Source organism: Leucoraja erinacea, chromosome 2 (genome assembly GCF_028641065.1).
Source record: "Leucoraja erinacea ecotype New England chromosome 2, Leri_hhj_1, whole genome shotgun sequence".
Lineage (NCBI taxonomy): Eukaryota > Metazoa > Chordata > Chondrichthyes > Rajiformes > Rajidae > Leucoraja > Leucoraja erinaceus.
The window spans coordinates 82,371,405-82,395,481 of record NC_073378.1 but is presented as its reverse complement, the minus strand read 5'-3'; the positions used below and the strand labels follow the sequence as shown (position 1 = coordinate 82,395,481).

At 42.2% G+C, this 24,077-nt stretch overlaps 2 long non-coding RNA genes across 2 annotated transcripts in view; one reads left to right on the top strand and one right to left on the bottom strand.

Moving 5' to 3' along the window:
- LOC129711666 (uncharacterized) overlaps nt 1-23,834 on the bottom strand; it is a 39,203-nt gene extending 15,369 nt beyond the window's left edge. The window contains exon 1 of the long non-coding RNA XR_008725890.1: nt 21,231-23,834. This is a non-coding gene — a long non-coding RNA (uncharacterized LOC129711666). The remainder of the gene's footprint in view (nt 1-21,230) is intronic.
- Nucleotides 723-15,238, top strand: LOC129711661 (uncharacterized). Its single transcript, XR_008725889.1, has 2 exons — nt 723-2,691; nt 13,948-15,238. It is a non-coding gene; the product is annotated as an uncharacterized LOC129711661 (long non-coding RNA).
- Nucleotides 23,835-24,077: the final 243 nt, after the last annotated feature.

The window sequence follows — 24,077 nt, the reverse complement described above, 5'->3', positions numbered from 1 at the left end:
GGTATGAGGTGCCTGATGAGGAGAAAGAATTGAAGAAACCAACCTAGACAGACATTTTCTGAACCCTGATGAGGGTTCAGAGTTTCACACCGGAAGTGGCGGCGCTGGGAACAGCTGCGGCTCGCCTGCAGTCCGTTTGTCTTTTACTTTTTTGTGTTGTTTTTTTTCGTTTTGTCTAGTTATGTTTTTGGTTTTTAGGCTGTGTTTATGTGGGGAGGGGGGTGGGGGGTGAAACGGGGGCTGCTGTCACTCCCTTCGGGGGAATACGACCTTTTTGTCGTATCCCCCTTCTTTGCCTCCGTCTACGCTGAGGCCTAGCGGAGCCGGCGACCTCGGGACTCTGGAGGCAGCTGACAGGACTCGTCCTGGGCTCGCCCCCGGCCCAGCCCGGGATGGAACGGTGCTCCCGTGAGAGCGGCATGGTGAGGGGCTGGAGTGGCCCAGCCCGAGGGAGGAATGGCACTCCCGCTGGAGTGGCCCAGCCCGAGGGAGGAACGGCACTCCCTTCGGAGTGGCCCAGCCCGAGGGAGGAACGGCACTCCCGCTGGAGTGGCCCAGCCCGAGGGAGGAACGGCACTCCCGCTGGAGTGGCCCAGCCCGAGGGAGGAACGGCACTCCCTTCGGAGTGGCCCAGCCCGAGGGAGGAACGGCACTCCCTTCGGAGTGGCCCAGCCCGAGGGAGGAACGGCACTCCCGCTGGAGTGGCCCAGCCCGAGGGTGGAACGGTACTCACGTGAGGGCGATCCGGTCCGGGGGCTGGGACGGTGCTCCGGTGGCTGGGACGACGTTCTGACGGCGGTGTCCAGAGTCTTGGGTTCAGCCGCGGGCCGGCGGCTGCGTGTGCTGGACTGGAGGTGCGGCGGCTTCGACCACCCCGGGCCGCAGTGTTTGAACCGGCCCGTTCGGTGAGCTGCGGGACTGTTTGTACCATCGCCCGGTGGGGAATCGCCTCAGCGCAGAGGGAGAAGAGGGAAGAGACTGCAGCCCTAAGATTTTTGCCTCCACCACAGTGAGGAGGTGTTTGGAGGACTCACTGTGGTGGATGTTAATTTGTGTTTATTGTTGTTTATTATTGTATCATTGTATGTATGACTGCAGGCACGAAATTTCGTTCAGACCGTAAGGTCTGAATGACAATAAAGGAAATTCAATTCGATTCAATTCAATTTCAATAAGCCGCATTAGGAATAAACCCAGCCTGCAATTCCTAATCCCCCAAAAGTTCAAATCTAGACACAAAATTCTGGAGTAACTCAGCAGGTCAGGCAGCATCTATGGAGAAAAGGAATAGGTGATCTTTCGTGTCGACACCCTTCTTCAGATCAGTCTGAAAAAGGGTCTTGATCCGAAACGTCACCTATTCCTTTTCTCCGGAGATGCTGCCTAATCTGTGTCTATCTTCAGTGTAAATTAACATCTGCAGTTCCTTCCTGCACAATAGTTCAAATCTGTTTTCACTCAATTGCCTATCACCAGAGTTCCAAAATAATACAAAATCAGCATTCTAAACCCAATTCATGCAAACTTTTATTAATGGAATTGCCAACCATTTGTACCCAGGAAAAGATGGGCTCCTGGAACTGTGTAGGTTACTGATTTAAAAAAATATATAATAATGATGTGCCTCCATCCACCTTTTGCCTTTGGCTGCATCTTCAATGTCCTTGAGTGCGTCCTTCCCATATCCAATGGCGTCTGATGGAGAGCTGGCACCAGCGTTTTTCTAATTCCTGACCCAACCACATTCCCAGTGGCTCATTTAGTGCAGACTTTGCCTCTGAACACATTACCACTGTACACAGAGCAGGTGTCTTTGCAGCTGGCTGGGAAACTCACTTGGAGTGATGGTGCATCATTATCTTTGCCTGGCTGTCCTAGGCTAGCTGATAATGAAAAACCTTAATGGTAGCAATATGATGAGGGAAGGGGTTAAACGAAGATACATTCTGTTAGTCCGTCTGCTCTGTAAGACACCATATGATGAGGGTTCAGTGGAAGATGTGAAAGACACGTAGCTTCAGGATTCCAGCAGCTAAAGTGTCCACATCATGTTAAGCCATGGACTCTGTATGTCAACGTTGACCAGCATTGTCTTCTTGGTATGAATTTGGAGTGGTAATGTGATGCAGTCATGTCTTTCCATTATCAATGAGCTGTTCTTGTCAGTCTGCCCTCTCCTCATTCTCATCCACTTCACCTCCCAGTACTCTTCCACCGGTCCCTCCTTCTCCTCACCTGCCTGCCACTCCCCTCTCATCAGCCTAACTCTCCTCACCTGTTGCACTCAGTTGCCTCTGATCACCTATTAACCCGGTATATAGACTCTCCTCACCGTTCACACAGTGCCAGATTGTTCTCAGCATTCATGCAAGACTCTCCAGCGATTTCCCGACTGCCTACACGGATTCGAACCTGCCTGCCACTGACCATTCCGTCCTGTCGTCTTCCCAGATATCACCTCCGCGTTCTGTCCCCGACCTCCTGGTTTCTGTCTGCCTCTCTCCTGGGCTGTTTGGTGTATCCCTGCAACGGCTCCTCGACTACCTGCCTGACTTCAACTCTCCTTCGTCTGTCCCTCGCTGGTTTGTTTGCATCATGTGTTGGATCTCCTGGTTATCGGACCTTCCGCTACCCCGACTACGACTCCTGCCTGCCCCTCTTCGGAACCCTCGCTCAATCCTGAGCCTCTGTGTGAGTACGGTGTACCCATTCCTGTGTTACTACTCTGTGTTACAGTATCGTAATAAGGTTCATGACCAATTATACCTGCCTGATTCTGTGCTGCTATTGGGTCCAAGCTATACCCGTTACAGTTCTTGCTGCCAATCTGTACAGTTGTCCTTTAAGAGAACAGAAAATGTGTCAATGGGTAAAGTGCGATATGTGTAGGTGATCTACCTGTGATGGTTGAATAGATGGCAATGTGTATGTGGCGGTATAGGAAGTGCTCTCAATGCCAAGGCATATTCTGATGGATTGCATTTATTGCTGGCTGAGTGATGTGGTTGAGGTGTGTGGAGTTGTGTACAAGGGTGGTGCTGCAATTGGTCGGATAGGATATTTGAGGAATCTATCAGTGACCTAGACCATATGTTGGCATATTAAACTTCTAATTCACTTCCTCAAGAACTCTGGCATTTACTGCCTTGCACGTATGCACTGAAAGATCTCCAAGCTCCTTTTGGTGAACCTCTGTTTCACCTCTACTTCCTCTGCCAACACTTTTGGTCTTGTTTCTCAAAATTGCTGAAGATCACTTTGAATTTAAATATTGCAAATTCTGCATAAAAAACTGATCTCCAATGGTGTGATGAGACGGGTTTCCGCACAGTTAGTGTTCATTGATTGCTGAAATCATTAAAACCACCAGGCAGCTCAATCCTGGTGCGCTCTCTACTCTTGGTCAACCGGGGACAGGTTAATAGGACATCACGTTGATTGCGACCTTTCAGTGGTACTACATAAATTAGCCCCTTTGATGCAGCTGCCACTGGGAAATTACAGCAGAGCATGGAGGACATTCTATTATTTTATTGTATGGTGGGGATGCAGTGTGGGAGAATAAAGATGCATAAGCTAATTCATAAGCAGCTTTTGGCAAACTAGATCTTGAAAACAAATGTCAATAATCTAGTTTGTAAAGATATTTTTGCTCGTAATTTCTGCAAAAGTCCATTGTGAACTCAGCAAATCTCCCCGTGGAGTAGAATAAACGACTAGAATTGTTCAATGAAAGACTTCTGACATGAAACATTGACTATTTTTTCTTTCTCTCCACACATGCCACCTGAGCGCCTGAATATGGACAGCGCCTGTTTTTTTTAAAATGGAATTTCACCTATAATTATCTGTTCTTGCTGTGTTGCTTGGTCTTTTGTTGATGTTGGGAAATTTGGAAAACTCCCGGAGCAATTATTAATTCCTCAGTATGCTCATGAAGCACTGAGCAAAAACTGCTCCACACATGATCAAATCCTGCAGGTGCATTTTGTATTTGAATATCATTTAAGATAAACAGTTGAGGATGCTTTATTGTAAGTGTGGGAAATAACCCTTCTGATAAATCTCTTCTTGAAATGCATTCCTGCAGATTCCTTACTCAAATGTTACTGCCCTTTGGTGTCAGTAGCAAACATCTGTTATTTAATATAATTTCTCTTATACTGCTATGCTTACTGATGTCCTGGACAGCTGAGTTGTTCTTCATGTTGTGTATTCATTTAATCCATGCCTTGCAATCTTTTTAACAAGTAGAATAAGTCGCTTATTGTTGCAACTGGATGCTGCAAGGTGACTTGGATAGGCTGGGTGAGTGGGCAAATGCTTGGCAGATGCAGTATAACGTGGATAAATGTGAGGTTATCCACTTTGGTGGCAAAAACAGGAAAGTAAACTATTATCTGAATGGTGGCCGATTAGGAAAAGGGGAGATGCAACGAGACCTGGAAGATTGTTCCTGGTGTTGGGGAAGTCCAGAACAAAGGGTCACAGTTAAGGATAAGGGGAAAGTCTTTTAGGACCGAGAAAATAACTTTTTTTTTCACAGAGAGTGGTGAATCTGTGGAATTCTCTGCCACAGAAAGTAGTTGAGGCCAGTTCATTGGCTATATTTAAGAAGAAGTTAGATGTGGGCCTTGTGGCTAAAGGGATCAGGGGGGTATGGAGAGAAAGCAGGTACAGGATACTGAGTTGGATGATCAGCCATGATGATATTGAATGGCGGTGCAGGCTCAAAGGGCCGATTGGCCTACTCCTGCACCTAGTTCTATGTTTCTATTCCTATTTGGTAAAAGAAAAGACAAATGAAATATTTACCTGTACTTACCATCTTTGCAAAGGCCACAGTTAGTATGGAAGTGAAGGCCCAGAAATTGAGTACTTAACATTCATACCATGTCCCTACTGGTGTTGAGTCTCACAGGATCGAGTGGGAGGTCATTCTGCAGGTCAGGTGCACAGGTTATAGGAATAGGGGAAGAATTGGGCCATTCGGTACATCTGGTCTACTCCGCCATTCAATTATGACTGATCTATCTCTCCCAACCCCATTCTCCATAACCTCTGACTAATTAAGCATCTATCTATCTCTGCCTTAAAAATATCCACTGACGCCTCAACAGCCTTCTGTGGCAAAGAATTCCACATATTCACCACCCTCTGACTAAAGAAATTTCTCCTCATCTTCTTTCTAAAAGAACGTCCTTTAATTCTGAGGCTACGATGTCTAGTCCTAGACTCTTGCACTAATGGAAACATCCTTCCACATCCACTCTATGCAAGCCTTTCACTATTCTGTGTGCATCAAATAGATCCCCCCCCTTATTCTTCTAAACTCCAGCGAGTACAGGCTCAATGCCGACAAACGGACATCATAGGTTAACCTACTCATTCCTGGGGTCATTCTTGTAAATCTCCTCTGGATCTTCTCCCGAGCCAGGACACCTTTCCACAGATATGGTGCCCAAAATTGCTCGCAATATCTGCCCTCCAGTTCACTTCTGACTTTTGCGTTGTCAAACACTAGTGCACATGTCAAGGGTAATCTGGTTGGTGCACTGCAGCTGGATGATGTTTCTCTGAACCAACTAACAATCAATGTTGGTGGAACAGTGGCACAGCTGGTAGAGCCGCTGATTCAGAACGCCAAAGACCAGGGTTTGGTCTTGACCTTGGGTGCTGCCTGTGTGGAATTTGCACGTTTTAGTGTGGGTTGACTCTGAGTGCTCCAATTGCCTTCCACATCCCAAAGATGGGTGGATGTGTAGTTTAATTGGCCTCTGTGAAATGTCCCTAGCATGTAGGGAGTGGATGAGAATGTAGGATAAAATGGAACTAGTGTGAGCGGGTGATCGATGGTCGGTGCAGACTCGATGGGCTGAAGGGCCTGTTTCCATGCTTTATCTCTAACCTAAACTAAATCAATAAATCAAACCTGTAACTCATAATTTTAAAGCGTAAAGATGTTTGTTGCATATTCTAATTGTTAGTAATCTGTTTGGTGATCACTGAATGGAATCGGCTCCATTATACATGGGTGTATTCTGGAATTGTTTCTAGGTCTCTGTCCCATAAGATGGGCACACATACTGACACAAAGGTTGTGCTTTGAATACTTAGATGTCCTTCCAAAGCTTATGAGGGACACTAATTGCCAATGGCAGAGCTGCTGCAATGGCATGGTGCAAGAGATCAAGGTTCAATCCTGACCAAGTGCTGTCTGGGTGAAGTTAGCATGTTTTCCCTTTGAGTTCCCTCCAAGTGCTCCAGTTTCAATAGACAATAGGTGCAGGAGTAGGCCATTTGGCCCTTCGAGCCAGCACCGCCAGTCAATGTGGTCATGGCTGATCATCCCCAATCAGTACCCCGTTCCTGCCTTCTCCCCATATCCCCTGACTCCGCTATCTTTAAGAGCCCTATCTAGCTCTCTCTTGAAAGCATCCAGAGAACCTGCCTCCACCACCCTCTGAGGCAGAGAATTCCACTAATTTCCTCCTAAATCCCAAAGACATGTGGCTTTGTAGGTTAATTGGTCCTAACGTGGAGGGAGTGGATGCGAAAGAGGGATAACATAGGACTAGTGTGAATGGTTGATTCCTGTTTAGTGTGAAACGGGCCTGTTTCCTTATTATATCTCTAAACGGAAAGAAGCCTCAAGTTGAGAGATGAAGCTTTCTCTGTATCTGTTAAGGAGGACCAGGCCTAACCACCTCATCTACCATCTCACTTTGTCTCGCATTGTTACGACCTTTAATTCCTGATTGATTTGATAGTTTGATTCCTTTCCCTTGCAACCACTCTTCCACAAGTCACTCATCCGACATTCCCTACTGCCAATACATCAATGTCCTGACTCTCTTACTATCTGGGACGTCTTCTGATATCCTTGAGCCCCTCTGGTTCCAAATTTGATCTTCCCTACCACCAGTCCTTCCCACCATCACCAGGCATCCCTCCCACCTCTGTGTCCCTAGGAAGAATAAGCATGACATGCTCATCTTATTCAGGTCTGATGTAGACTTACATCAACTGAGCCCGATACAACTTGCAGGTAGACGTTCAAAGCATCCGAACCACATGGATGCAGGATACACTTGGTAAGTGATTAACATGCAATATGGTACAAAACTTATTGATACTTGCTTTCCTAGTCCAAAGTTTGTGCTTAAACCCCATATTTGATTGTGCAGATATGGCATCACCCCCCTCCTGGTTAAGTGTTCCATAGGGTTGATAATGTGTCTACTCGTAGTTCAATTATGTTCTGTGACTTGGCAATTTAACAAAGAAATGTAACAGTTTTGCTGCTTTTACAGATTGCTGCCGAAGTACAGGTTGGGTAAGTGTGTTGTGAAATACGCCTTCAGTCGCCTCCTTAAAGAAATGGATCAGGAACGGCATTAGACGCCTTTGATGTCCTTGTGGTGAAGCACTCTGTGCAATAAAAGTTGAAGCATTAGTGACCTTCAGTGGTAATGGATAGCGGATGATTGCTATATCTGTCGAAATCCGTGCATTAGCTGGCATAGTTCAATCACAGCTATACGCTGAGACTAGCTCTTACCATGCACATTTCCTCGGCTATGTCCGGTAGCTGACCCTGTTGCACCTAGTGCACTGCCTGGGGTAAATTGTTCTGCAATTGTATGCTTTTTATCCCCTCCCTGATTCCCAGACAGCTCTCACCTCCTGCTGCTGCTGCTCATAACTGTCAATTGTTACACTGAGGACGTACACCAGATAGCTTCTCCGCAATATTCATTCCTGCTGCTGGCCTTGTAATCGGCTAGGTCCAATCTGCACTTTAATGTTCAGTTTCTGTTCCCTGTTTACGATTCTTTGTAAGTCTCCAATGAATGAACAAGTTCTAATGATTTTTTTTTCCTGTTAAAGGTGAGAGGTTTATCAGTTACTTCATCTGAATGTCAAAAGCCATCTAGCAGGTGTATCTTGCATCAGACATCACTCATCAGGCCTCGTGCTCCAGTTGAAGTAACAGCAAATCTCAATTGTGCGATCATTAATAAGGTTTATGAAGATGCACACAAGAAATACAACTGCTTTTGTGTGGTTGCTCTGACTCTGAGCATTAGATCATCTGCCTCTCTTCAAAGACAAAGGCTCAATAGCTTCCCAGATGGGGAATCTCACAAGAGCAATCCACATGTAACTAAACACTGGATGTCCTTAAGAAGCATGCTTTTCTGTGGGATGTACACAGAATCACCCAGTTGACATCAGAGAGATTGGCTCAGAAATACTCAACCCGACTCTATTCTGTTTATAGACACAAAATGCTGGAGTAACTCAGCGGGTAAGGCAGCATGTCTGGAGAGAAGGAATGGGTGACATTTCGGGTCGAGACCCTTCATATTGAGAAGGAATGGGTGACATTTCGGGTCAAGACATTTCTTCAGATATCTATTCTGGTGTTTTCATTGCATGCCAAACTCCTCCCTTCCCATTATATGTAATTTTAAAGCACATTGTTTGAATTCTTCCTCTTTAGGTGAAAAGGAGAGAGTGAGTGTTCTATTCAGCATCTCATTTACAATCCCGGCCGCTTATGCCATGGAATGCCTGATTGGGTCTAACATTGTGAATAATGAAAGTGGAAAAAATCTTGCTGAATTAATATTTTAACATCCACATTGCTTGAAGATCTCACGGCAGGAGCAATTTTGTTGCCTGTTGGGGTTGCACGAAATGGCGATTAAGTTATTGAACTAGCATGCAGAGTATCAATCTAGTATCAATAACAGTAACCATAAAACCACTGGAATAATGTTTACAAAACACATCTGTCAGATCCTCGCCTGCATCCGAATATAATAAACACACTACAAGAACACTGAATACAAACAGTTTTATTCCGCCATTCCTTTACACCCCGGCAACATGTGTCTTTTTTGATCAAGGCGTAGATCTGACACCATGTAGCTCATTGATGTCCAAGGAAATCTACCGTCCCCATCCAGTCTGGCCTTGATGCAATTCCAGATTCAATCTGTTTGATGCTAAATTACTTTCTTTGCAGCAATCAGATATGCAGTAATGTCAGCCTTGGCAGATATCTGAAGAAGGGTCTCGACCCAAAATATCACCCACTCCTTCTCTCCACAGATGCTGCCTGCCCCGCTGAGTTACTCCAGCATTTTGTGTCTATCTGCGCTTTAAACCACCATCTGTAGTTCCTTCCAACCTAAAAATTAATTAACTTGGCTTCCTTGGATATTGAATGCTACACATTTGTGGTGTTCTTAGTGGGCAGAATGTTTTGGCCGAACACCAAATTGAGTATTACCAACAAAGATAGCAACATTGGGACAATCTTGTATTTTTTGAAATTTTTTTTTTTCCCCCCTATTTAAAGTGGATTTGCCTTTTCAAAGATGGTACCCTATCATGTAGATGAGGAAAGAGGGAGAAGTTGTGAAAAGAAGGACAAAGTTGACATATATTGAGGATAGTTGTTATTAAGGGGTAACTGAGGAGACCATGAGCAGATTGTGGTAAGACACCTGAATAATCAGGATCAGAATCGCACTTTATTCGCCAAGTATGTTTTGCAACATATGAGGGATTTCATTGGCCAGGTCAGTCATACAATTGAAAGCAACAGATCACTCAAACACATTTTAACATGACCATCCACCACAGTGACTTCTACACATTCCTCACTGTGATGAAAGGCGAAATAAAGTTCAAGTCCCTTCCCTTAGTTCATCCTCGTCATGGGTCTCGAGCCCCCATTGACGGAACTATCTTGACGCCTATAGCTGGCAGCGTTCGAGCCCTCCGCGTCGAGGCGATCAGCTCCCGCATCGGGGGGGATGTCAGCTCCCCTGCGCCGGGCGAACCTTGCGTCGGGGCTGGTCAAACCTTCTGCGATGTTGGAGCTCCCAACTCAGCCTCTCCTGACTGCGAGCTTGATGGTAAGTCCACAGGCTGCAGTGGGAGTGATCCAAGGCAAGGGATCAGCTCTGATATTAAGTCCGTGCCCCGCGGTGGGGTTCACAACAGTCCAAGCAATGTTGGATAGGGGTCCCCTTCCTATTGAGTGTCCAGATTGAACTCTGCCATGATTGTCACCCCATCAGTTCCCCAGATCACAGCATAAAGTACAGAGGTGGTCCAGTCTTTGTCAGTGCAGCTTGTCTGTCAAAGTGTAGTAATGGTAAATCAACAAGCGGAAGTCAGTCAAAAGCCTTCATTTCACATATGGTTCTGCACTCTCTATGCAAGGCGCTTCTCAATCTATTAAGAGTGAAACAGTGCAGGTGTTTTATACATTGGTGATTGCATTGAATGTGGAAAATACAATTGGAAAATGACACTGCAGTAATTTTGACAAGTCCCTGGTCCAATTTGGAAATATAAAGAATAAATACCACGGATGAGCCAACGTTAAAAAAAAAACAAAAGAGATTGGGATTTAACAATGAATAGAACTATTTGAAAAAAACAGCCTTTCCAGTTTTATTACAACTGACCAGTTCTGATGAAAAGACATAAACCTGAAACATTGCATCTATCCTTGTCACACTAGATGTTCCAACATTCTCAGTTTTTAACATCAAATTTCCGGCCATTGCAATGTTTTGCTTCCAAAATGTTGCATCTTACAGTTCTTACAGACACAAGGAACCTCAGATGCTTTTTTAAATTAAATAGTTCCCGCTTTAGTCTTTTTATTTCCTTTTATTTTCTCTTCATTCATCTATCTTCATTCATTTGAGTTTTCCCAATTACAATGAAAGGTCATCATCCTAGAATTTTGACTATTTATCTCTTCATAGATATTGTCTGATCCATGTAGTACTCCCATTTTTTTCTGTTTTTATTGCTTTCAACTGGAAAACTGTTTTAATAAATAGATGGATGATATTTCTGAAACCCGGTTTACAACCATTCTGAAATTCCTTTCCTCCTCTGGTTTCATCAAGGAAAGGCCATTCAATTTGCAACGTAAATGCAACTTTTTCCTTCATCCTCATTATTTGCAATATTCCTGTTAATAGTCCAATTGCTAATCTTCTCCAGATGTTATTGGAGAATATTCTGCCTTTTCACCACCCCACATCATTTTGTATTGCCAAAATGTAATTTCCATTTTCCAATCATTTTTCATTCCCTGTCACTAGGGGCCTGGGGCTTTTGAAAGAATTAGCCCAGAGCAATACTTTAAATGGTTAAGTGAGGAAATGACTGAATCTGGGAGAGATTCAGCTTGGTAATACGGAAGGAGACAAATGGCAGCTGATTTTCTGGTGAAAGTTGTTTAGTTTCTTTTCGTGCAGGAATATAAAAGACAATAGCAAACTTTTTTTTTTTTTTTTTTTTAATTAACCCGAATCTCTCTTTCCAGTGTAAACAATTCTACTTTTTTTCCAGGTGGGTCATATTCCATGGACTTCCCAAAACCCATTGCCTATCAGGGCTACTAGTGCTGAATTGAAATATGCAAATAAATGTACATAGAAACATAGAAAATAGGAGCAGATGGAGGCCTTTCAGCCCTTCGAACCATTCATTGTGATCATGGCTGATCGTCCCCAATCAATAACCTGTGCCTGCATTCTCCCCATATCCCTTGACTCCACTAGCCCCTAGAGCTCTATCTAACTCTCTCTTAAATCCATCCAGTGATTTGACCTCCACTGCGCTCTGTGGCAGGGAATTCCACAAATTCACAACTCTCTGGGTGAAAAAGTTTTTTTCTCACCTCGGTCTTAAATGGCCTCCCCTTTATTCTAAGACTGTGGCCCCTGGTTCTGGACTCGCCCAACATTGGGAACATTTTTCCTGCATCTAGCTTGTCCAGTCCTTTAACAATTTTATATGTTTCTATAATATGCCACCTCATTCTTCTAAACTCCAGTGAATACAAGCCTAGTCTTTTCAATCTTTCCTCATATGACAGTCCCGCCATCCCAGGGATCAATCTCATGAACCTACGCTGCACTGCCTCAATCCCAAGGATGTCCTTCCTCAAATTAGGAGACCAAAACTGTACACAATACTCCAGATGTTGTCTTACCAGAGCCCCCTATACAACTGCAGAAGAACTTCTTTATTCCTATACTGAAATCCTCTTGTTATGAAGGCCAACAATCCATCAGCTTTCTTCACTGCCTGCTGTACCTGCACGCCAACTTTCAATGACTGATGTACAAGGACACCCAGGTCTTGCTGCAACCCCCCCCCCCTTACCTAACCTAACCCCCCCATTGCGATAATAATCTGCCCCCTTGTTTTTGCCGCCAGTGGATAACCTCACATTTATCTATATTATATTGCATCTGCCAGGCAACTGCCCACTCACTCAACCTGTCCAGGTCATCCTGCAACCTCCTAACATCCTCTTCACAGTTCACACTGCCACCCAGCTTTGTGTCATCTGCAAACTTGCTAGTGTTGCTCCTCATTCCCTCTTCCAAATCATTAATATATAGGGTAAACAGTTGCGGCCCCAACACCGAGCCTTGCGGCACTCCACTCGCCATTGCCTGCCATTCTGAAAAGGACCCGTTCACTCCTACTCTTTGCTTCCTGTCTGCCAACCAATTTTCTATCCATGTCAACACCCTACCCCCAATACCATGTGCTCTAATTTTAGTCACCAGTCGCCCGTGCGGGACCTTATCAAAGGTTTTCGAAAAGTCTAGAAACACTATATCCACTGGCACCCCTTCATCCATTTTACTTGTCACATCCTCAAAAAATTCCAGAAGATTAGTCAAGCATGATTTCCCTTACACCTGTTGCCCATGGCCCTAATGGTCACTCAGCACCAACAACTTAAGCAACTTATACTTTATACAGTGCCTCTAACCTGAAAAAAAATCATTGCAAAGAGCTTTAATGTTTTAACCAATCAACCTTTGATTCCTTCAACATTCTGGGACTTTTTTCCTTAGAGTGTAGGAGGCTGAGGAGTGACCATGGAGAGGTATATATAATCATGAGAGGCTTAAAGCGGATGGTCACAGTTTGTGTCCCAGGGCAGGAGTGTCTAAAGCTAGAGAGCATAGACAAAGTGAGAGGGGAAAGATTTAAAAGAGATCTGAGGGCAGCCTATTCTCACAAAGGGTGGTGGGTACATGGAACGAACTGCCAGATGACATTGTAGAAGCAGGTACAATTAAAACATTAAAAAACGATTTGGGCAGATAGATGGATAGAAAAGGTTTGGAGGGATATGGGTCAAACACAAGCAAAAAGGACTACCTTATCTAGGTATCTTCCATACAGCCAATAGAGCTGCTGCCTCAGACTACATGAGACCCAGGTTCCATCTTGACCTCGGGTGCTGTCTATGTGGAGTTTGTACATTCTCCCTGTGATTGTATGGGTTTCCTCCATTATCCCAAAGACGTGGGGGTTTGTAGGTTAATTGATCTCTGTAAAGTTGCCCCTAATGTATACGGAGTTGATAGGAAAGTGGGCCGAAAGGCCTGTTTCTTTACTGTATCTAAACTAGACTAAATCTTTGGCAATGCCACCTCCCCTCTTCTACAGGCAAAAATGGGCTGTGCACAGGAATTGGGGAATAGTTACATTAATGTGGTGACCTTGCATTTTAATGTGAGGTCAGTTGGCACATTACAGAAGGATACTGCACCCAGAGAGGAGCAGCCCTTGCACTAACCATGGCCAGACTGCATTTTCGATACCCGGTATGCTACTGTTTTCACTGAGATGCCGATCAGAATGAGAACTATTTGAAATTCTAAGACTTATCAGCAAGTGGAATGCCTCCAGATTTTTAAATACCGTTTATAGCTTAGATTTATGATAATATGTAATTATTCATGGTTTGCAATGTTAGATTAATATTGCTAAGCATTTATTTTGATTAGAAAATAGCTATTTAACTAATTTTTGCAGTGGACCAAGGAAGTGTCTCTAATTAAGTTTAATCCAATTGCATATTCGCATGTTGTGCAGGAGTCTATGACAATATCGATGTGAACCATACTTGAATAACAGATCAGGACTTGAAACGTGCCGGAAGGAAGCAAACAAGCAGTTCTGTCACTAAATAATCACTACTGGAAAACAAATCACCACTGGAAAATAAAACTGCAGATGCCAGGATATCAAACAAGTACACAAATGCTAGAAGAACTCGGCTAGTTTGGCACCATCTGTAAAATAACAAACAGGTTAGTGTTTCAGATCAAAGCTCTTAATCAGAAAAGAGAAAGAATGAAAGCAAGTAACAGAGAAGGTGGTGAAAGGCCAAGGTTGGACAAAGGGAATGCTAATAATAGGATGAAATACGGCAGTAATGAAATGGACAGTAATCTCCTTTGTAGAAAAGGCACTGCATATGCTGATTTACACAAAAGGACACAAAGCGCTGGCGTAACTGAGCAGGTCAGTCTCTGGAGTACAAGGATAGGGGATGTTTGTGTCATGCCACTTTTTAAGACTTATCTCCCTTTTCTGTGTAATGTGTTGCTCATGTTGTGGAGTCTGGTTGATACTGCTTTGTCTGGCCAACTGGGACATGTGGACCAGGCCCACAATGGTACGGCAGTAGAGTTGTTGCCTTGCAGAGCCAGAGACACCTGGCTAAGGGTGCTTGTCTGTATGGAGTTTGTACGTTTCCCCCCAAGACCTGCGTGGGTTTTCTCTGGGATCTCTGGTTTCCTGCCACACTCAGATTTGTAGGCTAATTGACTTGGTAGAAATGTACAATTGTCCCTAGTGTGTGAAGGGTGGTGTTCATGTGCGGCTAACACTGATTGGCATGGACTTGATGGGTTAATGGGGAAGTTTCTGCTCTGTATTTCTAAACTAAACTAAACTAAAGGTCAGAATATACAAATGAAAGAAAATAAAAAAGGGGGAGAAGAAAAACAAGCACAAATGGCATGCCCCGATACATTAGAAAAAAAATGCTCTTTCTCTGAAAATTGGGAATTAATAGTGACTCCTGCAGGTTGCAAAGTGCCTAAAAAAACAAAATAGGTCTTGTTCTTTGAGCTTATTTTGGGTCTTGTTATATTTATGCAGGCGGCCACAGACAGAAGTCAGAGTGGGATGGTGAATTAAAGTGGCAGGCAACCGGAAACTCAGACTGACTGCAGGGAGCAACCACTGACCTGTTGAATGTAGAACTTGATGAAAGAAAGACGGAGTAATAGGAGGGACAATTCTACAGTAAACCATACTCAAGGTGCACTTGTATCTAATTATCAAATAATTAAAGACAACAAATATTAAAACTGCAGTCAGCTAAACTTGTTTCTGATTAAGAGCAGAACAGTCTCTTGAAATTCCTGAACCACAAAACTGTTTTCTGTTGCTCTTTGGCCTTCTGGTGCTTTCAGAGATGTATCTTTTCCTTTGAGGCATTGCTATGTTTTTAATGCAAGAATGCTTTGGATTTGTGACAAATTAGTTCCTGAACTCCCCAATAATTCTCACCTAACCAGTCTTGAGATTTCTGGCAGAGAAACCAACATTTGCATTGCGGTGCTTCATTTTGGCTTCTCTGTCCATAGATGCTCTGCGGCTCCTGGCATCGAGGGTTTGCCAGACTGGTTGAGCTGTTGTTCCAACAATACAGGACTTTCTTTGCAGGGTCTTTCAGAAATTTAACATCGATTTTCTTGCGGCAACATTTCTGATTTGGGGCCAAACTGATTAAACTGATTGTAGGGTAGTTGATCTAAAGTCATTTACGCCTTCCATGGTGTGAGTAATGAAGATAACTCTGCAGTATCTCATTAGTTTCAGCTCAAAGATCCTGTCATCAGAATACCAATCTATTGTCTTATGCATAAGTACGGTGAGGTTCAATGAAAATCTTGCTTTCAGCAGCATTGCAGGCACATGAAGTCAGGCCAACATACTAAAACTTAAATTATACTTACATTTTACAAAATTACACGTAAAATTTTGCAAGGCATTAAAAAGAAGAAAGATTGTGTAAGGAAAAAAAGACATTAGGGTGAAACACAATCAGAAAAAAACCTACAAAAACCCTCTATTGATGTTAAGGAAAATTGTGCAAGAAGATACCAGCACCAAGTAACAGTAAGTGTAACAGAGATTATTCTTAGCGTAATCTAATATGCAGAGACTGTCATATGTAGGATTTGAACCTTGAACACATGCAAAGATGAGTCCAGTTTTCATCCACTTATTTTTGTTTACTTTGACCTCCTGCTGTTTGAATTGTATCCCTAGTTGAGGGCAAAGACTGAAATGTGCCCAACAGCACAGTAACATAACAAAGCAAAAAGGTTCATCCAGAAAAAAAACACTGAAAGGTGATATCATTGTGGTGAACTCTACCTCTGCACTGAAGTCAATGATATGCATTTTAAATGAAGGGTGTCAGTTTAGCTTATTTTAGTTTAGTTTATTGTCACGTGTACCGAGGTACCGGGAAAAGCTTTTGTTGCATGCTAACCGGTCAGCGGAATGACAATACATATTACAATCAAGTCGTCCACAGTGTACAGATACACGATGGTGCTGCATTGCACATTTAGCACTATGGAGTGGGCATACATTTCCGGATAATTCAATCCGCTGAGAACCATCCAGAATAGTTGAAAATGTGTAGTTGGGCCCGATATCCATTGACCAATAACCTGATATAGATCGCTTCATTTGAGGTTGTGTTGCCTACTTTGCTCAACACCAAAGGAAAAGCCATTAAATTTCCTATTTCTGGAAGCAATAGGTTACTTTAGGGGGCAGGATAGCTTTGTCATTCCCAACTTTGTCATTCCTTTAGATTTCAGATATTGTAATGTGTTCTGCAAAAACAACCAATAATCCCTAAAATTTAGTGACTAATAAACCTACGAATAATAATGTAAGTAACGTAATTAATAAAATAAACCCTTTAATAGACACGGGAGGTTAAATCCATGGCTAAATGTTGGGTTATCATATTATATTAAATGCATGGTTAAAACCCAAGGAGTGCTGGAAGTAAATATACATTGGTAGATGTGGCACTCCAGTTTCTTTATGTCATGCATATCGTCACATGAGGCACTTGTCAATTTAATGGACAGTACAAGAGGCACAAAAAAGTGGGCATTCAATCATTTTGCATAAATTTCCACCCAAATCAACAACCAAGCTGAAAAATAGCAATCCACATTTACAGTTGTTTGAATTTTTACCATTTTTGTTTGAATGCACGCAAGGAACTACAGTATGTGGGAATGGTTTTCTGCTTTAAAAATACTATAATCAAGTAAATGATGCCGGCTAATTTGTTATTCTTTCTTGGAGCTGGTGAAATCATTTGTTTTATAAATTTAATCTTACCGAACTGCAATTCTATCCAGTTCCGTAAAATTAAATTGATAAAATAATCTGCTAAATAATAATAATAATAATAATAATAATCTGTTAAAATAATCTGACTTGACGACATTTTCTTGCCACTTTTTGTTATTCGTTATTATTTTTCTGATACGTTGGAGCTCCGCTCGGGCAGTGTGCCTGAAATTACTTTGCATGTATTTACAATGACAATAAAGTGTATTATTATTATTGTTAAAATGTAGATTTGAGGTCCAGAATAATCTCAATGCAAACAATGTTGGAATTACACCGACACATATATGACAATGCAAATGACTCTAACAAATATTCACTCCAAGTTACGCTTGTCACTCCTTAGCTTTCGCAAATATAATGGTCAGATGCATTTGGGCAGATCAGAAATGGTGAGTGATATTGTGGTTCCTGGCCTGACTCCTGACCTGCCTTAAAATGCCTGCATGTGGGAAAGGAACATCTAGAAGTGGTCTCTCTGTCTGTTCTTTCTAAGATTACAAAATTAAACCTTCAAAGGGGTTTTTGCAGACTGAACCAAATGGATTTACACGCTGCAATGCTATTAGTCTTGTCAGAAGATGAATAACAATTGGGAAGTCACCAATAGCAAATAGAATCTCAGAAAAAAATGGATTTACCAGGATTATGTTTATATAATTAACATCTTATGCTCCATTTCTTTCTCCTTCTGCTTAACAGGTTATTTAAATAGTGGGGGGGGGGGAAAGGAAATAACATGATTTTTAAAGTTATTGTGCAAACTGGGTATTTGTGTTTTATGTTAGATTCACAGCCTTAACTTTGGCAGATCAGGTACTGGGCGATTCATTAGTTTTATGATTGTTTCTTTACTTTAGGCCTGTCAATATACTGTATGGCCATCACTGAATGTTAACAAAATGGTTCTTTAAGCTTTGTTTGAAAAGCCACTGCAAGGCTTCTTGTCACTGCCACTGCAGTTCAAAGTTCAGTGTAGAGATCAGAGTTATAAAATAGCCATTCACGACCGTGTTGGTTGCTTCTGAACCCTGAAGTAACCTTTACACTTTATGATTAATCATCCATATGTAATCGCTGACTTGAAGGAAACCAACACAAAAAGTCTTGCTAAGTGGCCCTGCTACATATTTGTCAAAGAGATTGGCAAAATGTTTCTTATCTAACTGGAGTTAATACAGGTCACACATGTAACTTGTCTTCCAGTTTAAATTAGCTTTTGCAAGATTTCTGTTGATATAAACATTCTGTGATTATTGAGTCTTGTAGAAGCTCTCATTTCTAGTTCCTAGTTTATCAGAATCTCTGAATATTGGTCACTAACTCTAGTTATATAGAAGCTCCCTGTAGTGGTTCCTGAGTCTAGCTGTATTCTCACTGAAATGTAGGAAGCTGAAGGATGAACCTATTGAGGTTTATAAAGTTATAAGAGACATAAATAGAAAAGGTAGCCAAGGGCTTTTTTCCTTGTGTGGAGAGTTTAAAATTGGAGAATATAAGTTTAAGGTGAGAGAGGAGAGATTTAAGAACTTAAAGAACCATTTTGTTAACATTCATTTCTTTAGTCAGAGGGTGGTGTATCTGTGGAATTCTTTGTCAAAGAAGGCTGTGGATGACAAGTCGGTGGATATTTTTTGTCAGAGATAGAGAAATTCTTGATTAGAACGGGTGTCAAGAGTTATGGGGAGAAGGCAGTAAAATAGGATTAAGTGGCTGAGATCAGCCATGATTGAATGGCGGCGGAGACTCGATGGGCCAAATGGCCCAATTCTACTCCTATAACTTATGAATTTGTGAACTTGTGAAATACATTGGCCACTGCATTTTCTTACAGTGTAACAGCACTGCCAACAGTGAAACGTAAAGCTGGGTTAGGTGATCAATGTTCCTGAAATGGGGCTTGTCAATCTAATCATATCAAATATGTCTTTTTAGCTCCCAGTTGTCGTGTTACAGCTGTGTGCAATAGCAAAATATTTGAGCTCTACGTACAGCTAATATTAAACAACCCATATCTAGCCAGCTTTGCTTTATTGAGGCTTTCTGTCATGGAATCTGCTGACATTCACTGAGAACTTGCCAACTATCTGTTCAGACCTTTCAGCCACAGGGAAATATTTGATGTTCAGTGCACTAGAAGGAGAAAAGTTGAGGAAAAATTACTTTACAGGGAAAGTGCTTTGAACATTTTATCTACTTGTCTTTCTCCATGAGGCATAAGTCAGAGCCTTTCCATCACACAGAAGCTGAAGGTAATGAATTGTTACTGAGCAGTTTGGGAGCGATGGTCTGTTAATAAGCTTCTGCTTACTTGAGAGATTCTGAGGTGCCTAAGTCTGAAAAGCCATTTACTCATCACTTCACACTCTAATACACTTCACTTCTTTTGACGAGCAATTATAGATTAAATCTCGCTCACACACAACACATTTTAAATCTGACAAGATCTTTACTTTTCTTCAGGTGGAGTGGCAGTCAAGTTGCCCTTTCTCTAGTGTGTGAATTGCTCTGTCAAACCCCTGAGAAGTGGTGAGGTCTGTAATGCCTGGAGCAGCCTCCTATCTGCAAATAGAGGGAAAGAATGAACCAAGTTGTAAACTGTGTTTTCAAGCCGAGAAATTGTAGTGGCTGATGAGTGAATTTGTACAGGACTGAAGTCCCTGGTAATGGATATTTCCTCCTTTCAATTCATAGATATGGTCATCTGTGATCCTTTCCAGGCATCTATCTACACACTCCACCTACCTCTACTGTGTCCACCCACAGATAAATACTTTACACAGTTTTCTGCAAACCACTTGGCCCTTTGCCCATACACAGGTAGAATTCTGATAGTCAGCTAACTAAGTCCCCAGTCCAAACAGTAGAGGATTATGGTTGACACTAAATATCTCTGAAAGATTCATAAATATTTAAAATCAACCCCAAAATAAAATTAATACAAAATATTAGAGAAAAAAACAAAAGTGAAAATATTTAATAAAACAATTAAAACCATTAAACAAACTTAAAATATTTAAATGATCTAATGTCCTTTGATAGACACATGCTGGAGTAGCTCAGTGGGACAGGCAGCATTTCTGGAGAGCAGGAATGGGTGACGTTTTGGGTCGACACCCTTCTTCAGACTCAAATTATTTGTCCTTCGCAGTCATCCATTCAGTGCTGAGGATTTTCTCAGTGTCAAAATGCTGGCAGACAAAGTCAAGCCAAGAGCAGGCAATAGGTTTAGAACTTGTGAATTGCACATTTCCACCTGGAAATGCAGGTCCATGAGTTTGTTGCACTGACACAGGGACCTATCCATAATTCCGTGGAGAACAGCTGGCGTTTCCAAGACGCATTTAGACCCTTATCTGAAAGTTGGCATTACAACCTGCATTTACAGCCAATTGCATATTTCCCAACAGTCAATATTTTGACTGAGAAACTTTTGTGGTTTCCTTTGGCTGTGACATTGGCTCCTTTAATAGTGGTCCTTCATTTTTAAATACCAGAGTTGATAGCTCAAGAACAGATTGTTTGTTTCTTTTGGAATAATGCAGCAAGTCTGAAAATCAAAAATCTGAAAGGATGCGGATATTGGAAATCTCAACTAAAGTCAGAAAGTGCTGGAAATTCTCAGGCCTCATCTGTGGAAAAGAAATAGTTTGCGTTCCTATAATCTGAAACATTAACTCTCTTTCTCTTTCTACATATGCTTCAAATGCAAATTTTTATGTAAGAACTGAAAATATCAAAAAAAAAGGCAGGTCTACGAGTAATCTACTGTCCAGAAACTGATTTGTTCAGCTCCATTCTTTTATGAGCTACAGTCCAGTTTAAATAACATTTAAACCATGAATGAAAACTGGGGGTACAACAGATGGATTGTACAATTCTAAATGGGCTCTACTGCATCCAGCGAAGCAACATACCTGTCTGGGTCTCACATCCAGATCTTCATTTACTATGTAGCTGCAGTACCTGCTCAATTTGCGACCTTGCCTGTGGAAACAACATTCCATCATGACTGTGAGGTCTATTATTGCTCTACTTAAAGGGGACATTATGTGCAGGTTTCAGCTGAGGCTGGGAAACCCCTCTCCGTTAAGTCTCCTTTAAATATTTTTTACTTTCAGTCCAGTCACCTACCTACCCCTGAACCATTTTCCTCAGTGACCCCTGTACTACTGAAGTTTATAACCCTGCATTATTTCCTGTTCAAACCATTAATCTGTTCAGGCCAAAAACCTACCTGCTGGTCTCCTCCCCTCTCCCATCGGGCAAAATGTATAGGTGTGAAAATGCACACCTCTAGATTCTACCCAGCTGTTATCAGACAACTGCATCCTGCCACAAGTAGAGAGCAGTCCTGAATGGAGTGGACTTTACCGGCTTTATCTTGCATTAAACGTAATTCCCTTATCATGTGTCTGTACACCGTGAATGGCTCGATTGTAATCGTGTATTGTCTTTCCGCTGACTGGTTCGCACGCAACAAAACATTTTCACGTTACCTGTGACAATAAACTAAACTAAACCTGATCTGACCGACAGTTCCCATAACATCAAGCTCCCTTCCCTGACACTGACTCTCCTGATCCTTCTGCCATACCCCACTCCCCCTCAATAGTAGTGCTTGACATGACTACCTCCCACCCTTGACATGACTATCTCCCACCCTTCACATCATTGAGTGCAGCCCCAACCCTGACTTCACTGCTTAATGGCTCATCCATCACCTGAGCTCCCCCTTCCCCATCTGAAGATTATGTTGTGAAGGGCAGGGATTAAATAACTAAATATAAATATGCAGCTATATGACATTTTTTATTGCCTAAAAAATTGGCTAGCTTGATAATCAATTTGAATGAATGCAAATCACTTTAAAATTGCAACGAGAGTTAGTTTCAAATTATATAAAGGTTTTTAAAACTTTGCCCTGTCTTTGTCCTACATTCAAACTCGGACAGGACCAATATTAAAATTGCAATGTAAGGGTGCTGTGATGCTTCTGCCCCGTGAAGGAAAATCATCAGCTTTAAACAGCAGCCTAACTATAAAGTTACTTCATTAAAAAATATTCTTGTTATGTTCGTTTGATCCACTGCTGTAAACACTTAATCAAGACAGTTAATAAAATCAGACTGAGCTAATCAAAGTGGAGCATCTGGTCTGTTGATTGATATATATTTTTCAGTTTCTTTACATATTCTTTGCATTACATTTCCCCTGCTTCTATTACATGATACTGAACACCAACAGTTACACTGGATGCAAAAACTCCAATAGTATTTGTGACCCGCTATTGAGTCTTGGCTGCGACAAGTGCCCTTGATCCAAGTGATTTTTCTTTCCTTGAATAAATATATAATGTTGAGGCTCACTCAAGTGTGGCTGGTAGAAGCCAGATCCCCAATCCAAACTTGACTGTTCATTAAGAACCAAACACCATGGGAATTGTGCAGTTTAATGTTACTCTTTGGTTTATTTCTCTTTGGCAAACTGCAGCACCCACTGCCATTCCTCCATGTCAGCACCTGATGATTGAATATTTCATTGCCCGTGTGCAAACAATGATGTACCAACAATTCCTGTCATGGCTAAGCTGAGTGCTTTGCCTCTTTATTTTTATAGAGCAGTGCAGTTTCTTCCAGTGTATATATGTTTACAAATTGCTCAGTCAATATAATTTAACTCTACTTGTGATTGACGTTAAATTACATCTTTTATAAACTTCAATATATCCCTGTTTCCTAATGTTCACCTCTGTTATTTATAACTGCGTGACAACTAAATGAAAGTGGAAGGCCTCTGTGCATACCTCAGACAGTATAACACCCCAGCACTCTGTCTCTTGTTTCATCTTAATGCAATTAAAAAGTCTGGATGATATGCAGGCCTTTTAAATACCCTTCCTAATTGATCACTGGGCTAAAAAAGCGCAGTGAAAACAGAACAAAATGCTTCTGGAGTGAAACTCGACTTTGGGCCCTGACTTTAACTGACACAGATTTGGAAGAGCAACCAGCAGTGTGAGGTGAAAGTCATCCATTGTTCCGAGACACGCTACATGAAGTCAGGAGAGTTGTACCACCCAGAGACCATCCGTGCACATGAATTAAGGGGCAGAATTAACTGCAGGTGATTGAAAAGGTGTGCTATCCTGCGATCAGGAAGGAGGGGATGAAATCACTTTTGGGGGATCACATGTTCTTCCTCTGGATCCTGTAACATCAATTCTCCTCATACAGGACCGACGGTAAGTTATTAAATGCTAGACTTATTTTCTTGTACCTCTCCTCACCGGTATGATGGAAGACTACTGGCAGTAGTCTCCCAATCAATGATCTCCCGCTGCTCAGTGAAAGATTCAGTCAGACGAAGGGAATCAAGGGATATGGAATTTAGGCCATAAGATTATAAGATCATAAGTGATAGGAGTAGAATTAGGCCATTTTGGCCCATCAAGTCTACTCCGTCATTCAATCATGGCTGATCTATCTCTCCCACCCAACCCCATTCTCCTGCCTTCTCCCCATAACCTCCGACACCCGTATTAATCAAGTATATATCGAGGTGAAAGTTTACCCATGATCTTGTAATAGCTGAGGGACTGAATGACCTGCACCCACCTCTGTTTTTCATGATATTGCAAAGCCCGGCTTGTATGTTTGCAGAGAGGGTCCTGTTGCCTTTTGCCAAATGTACTTGAGCATGTTTCAAGTCATAATATCTCAGCTTTTGTTGCTGCTGACTGGTTATGTGACCCATGCAATTCT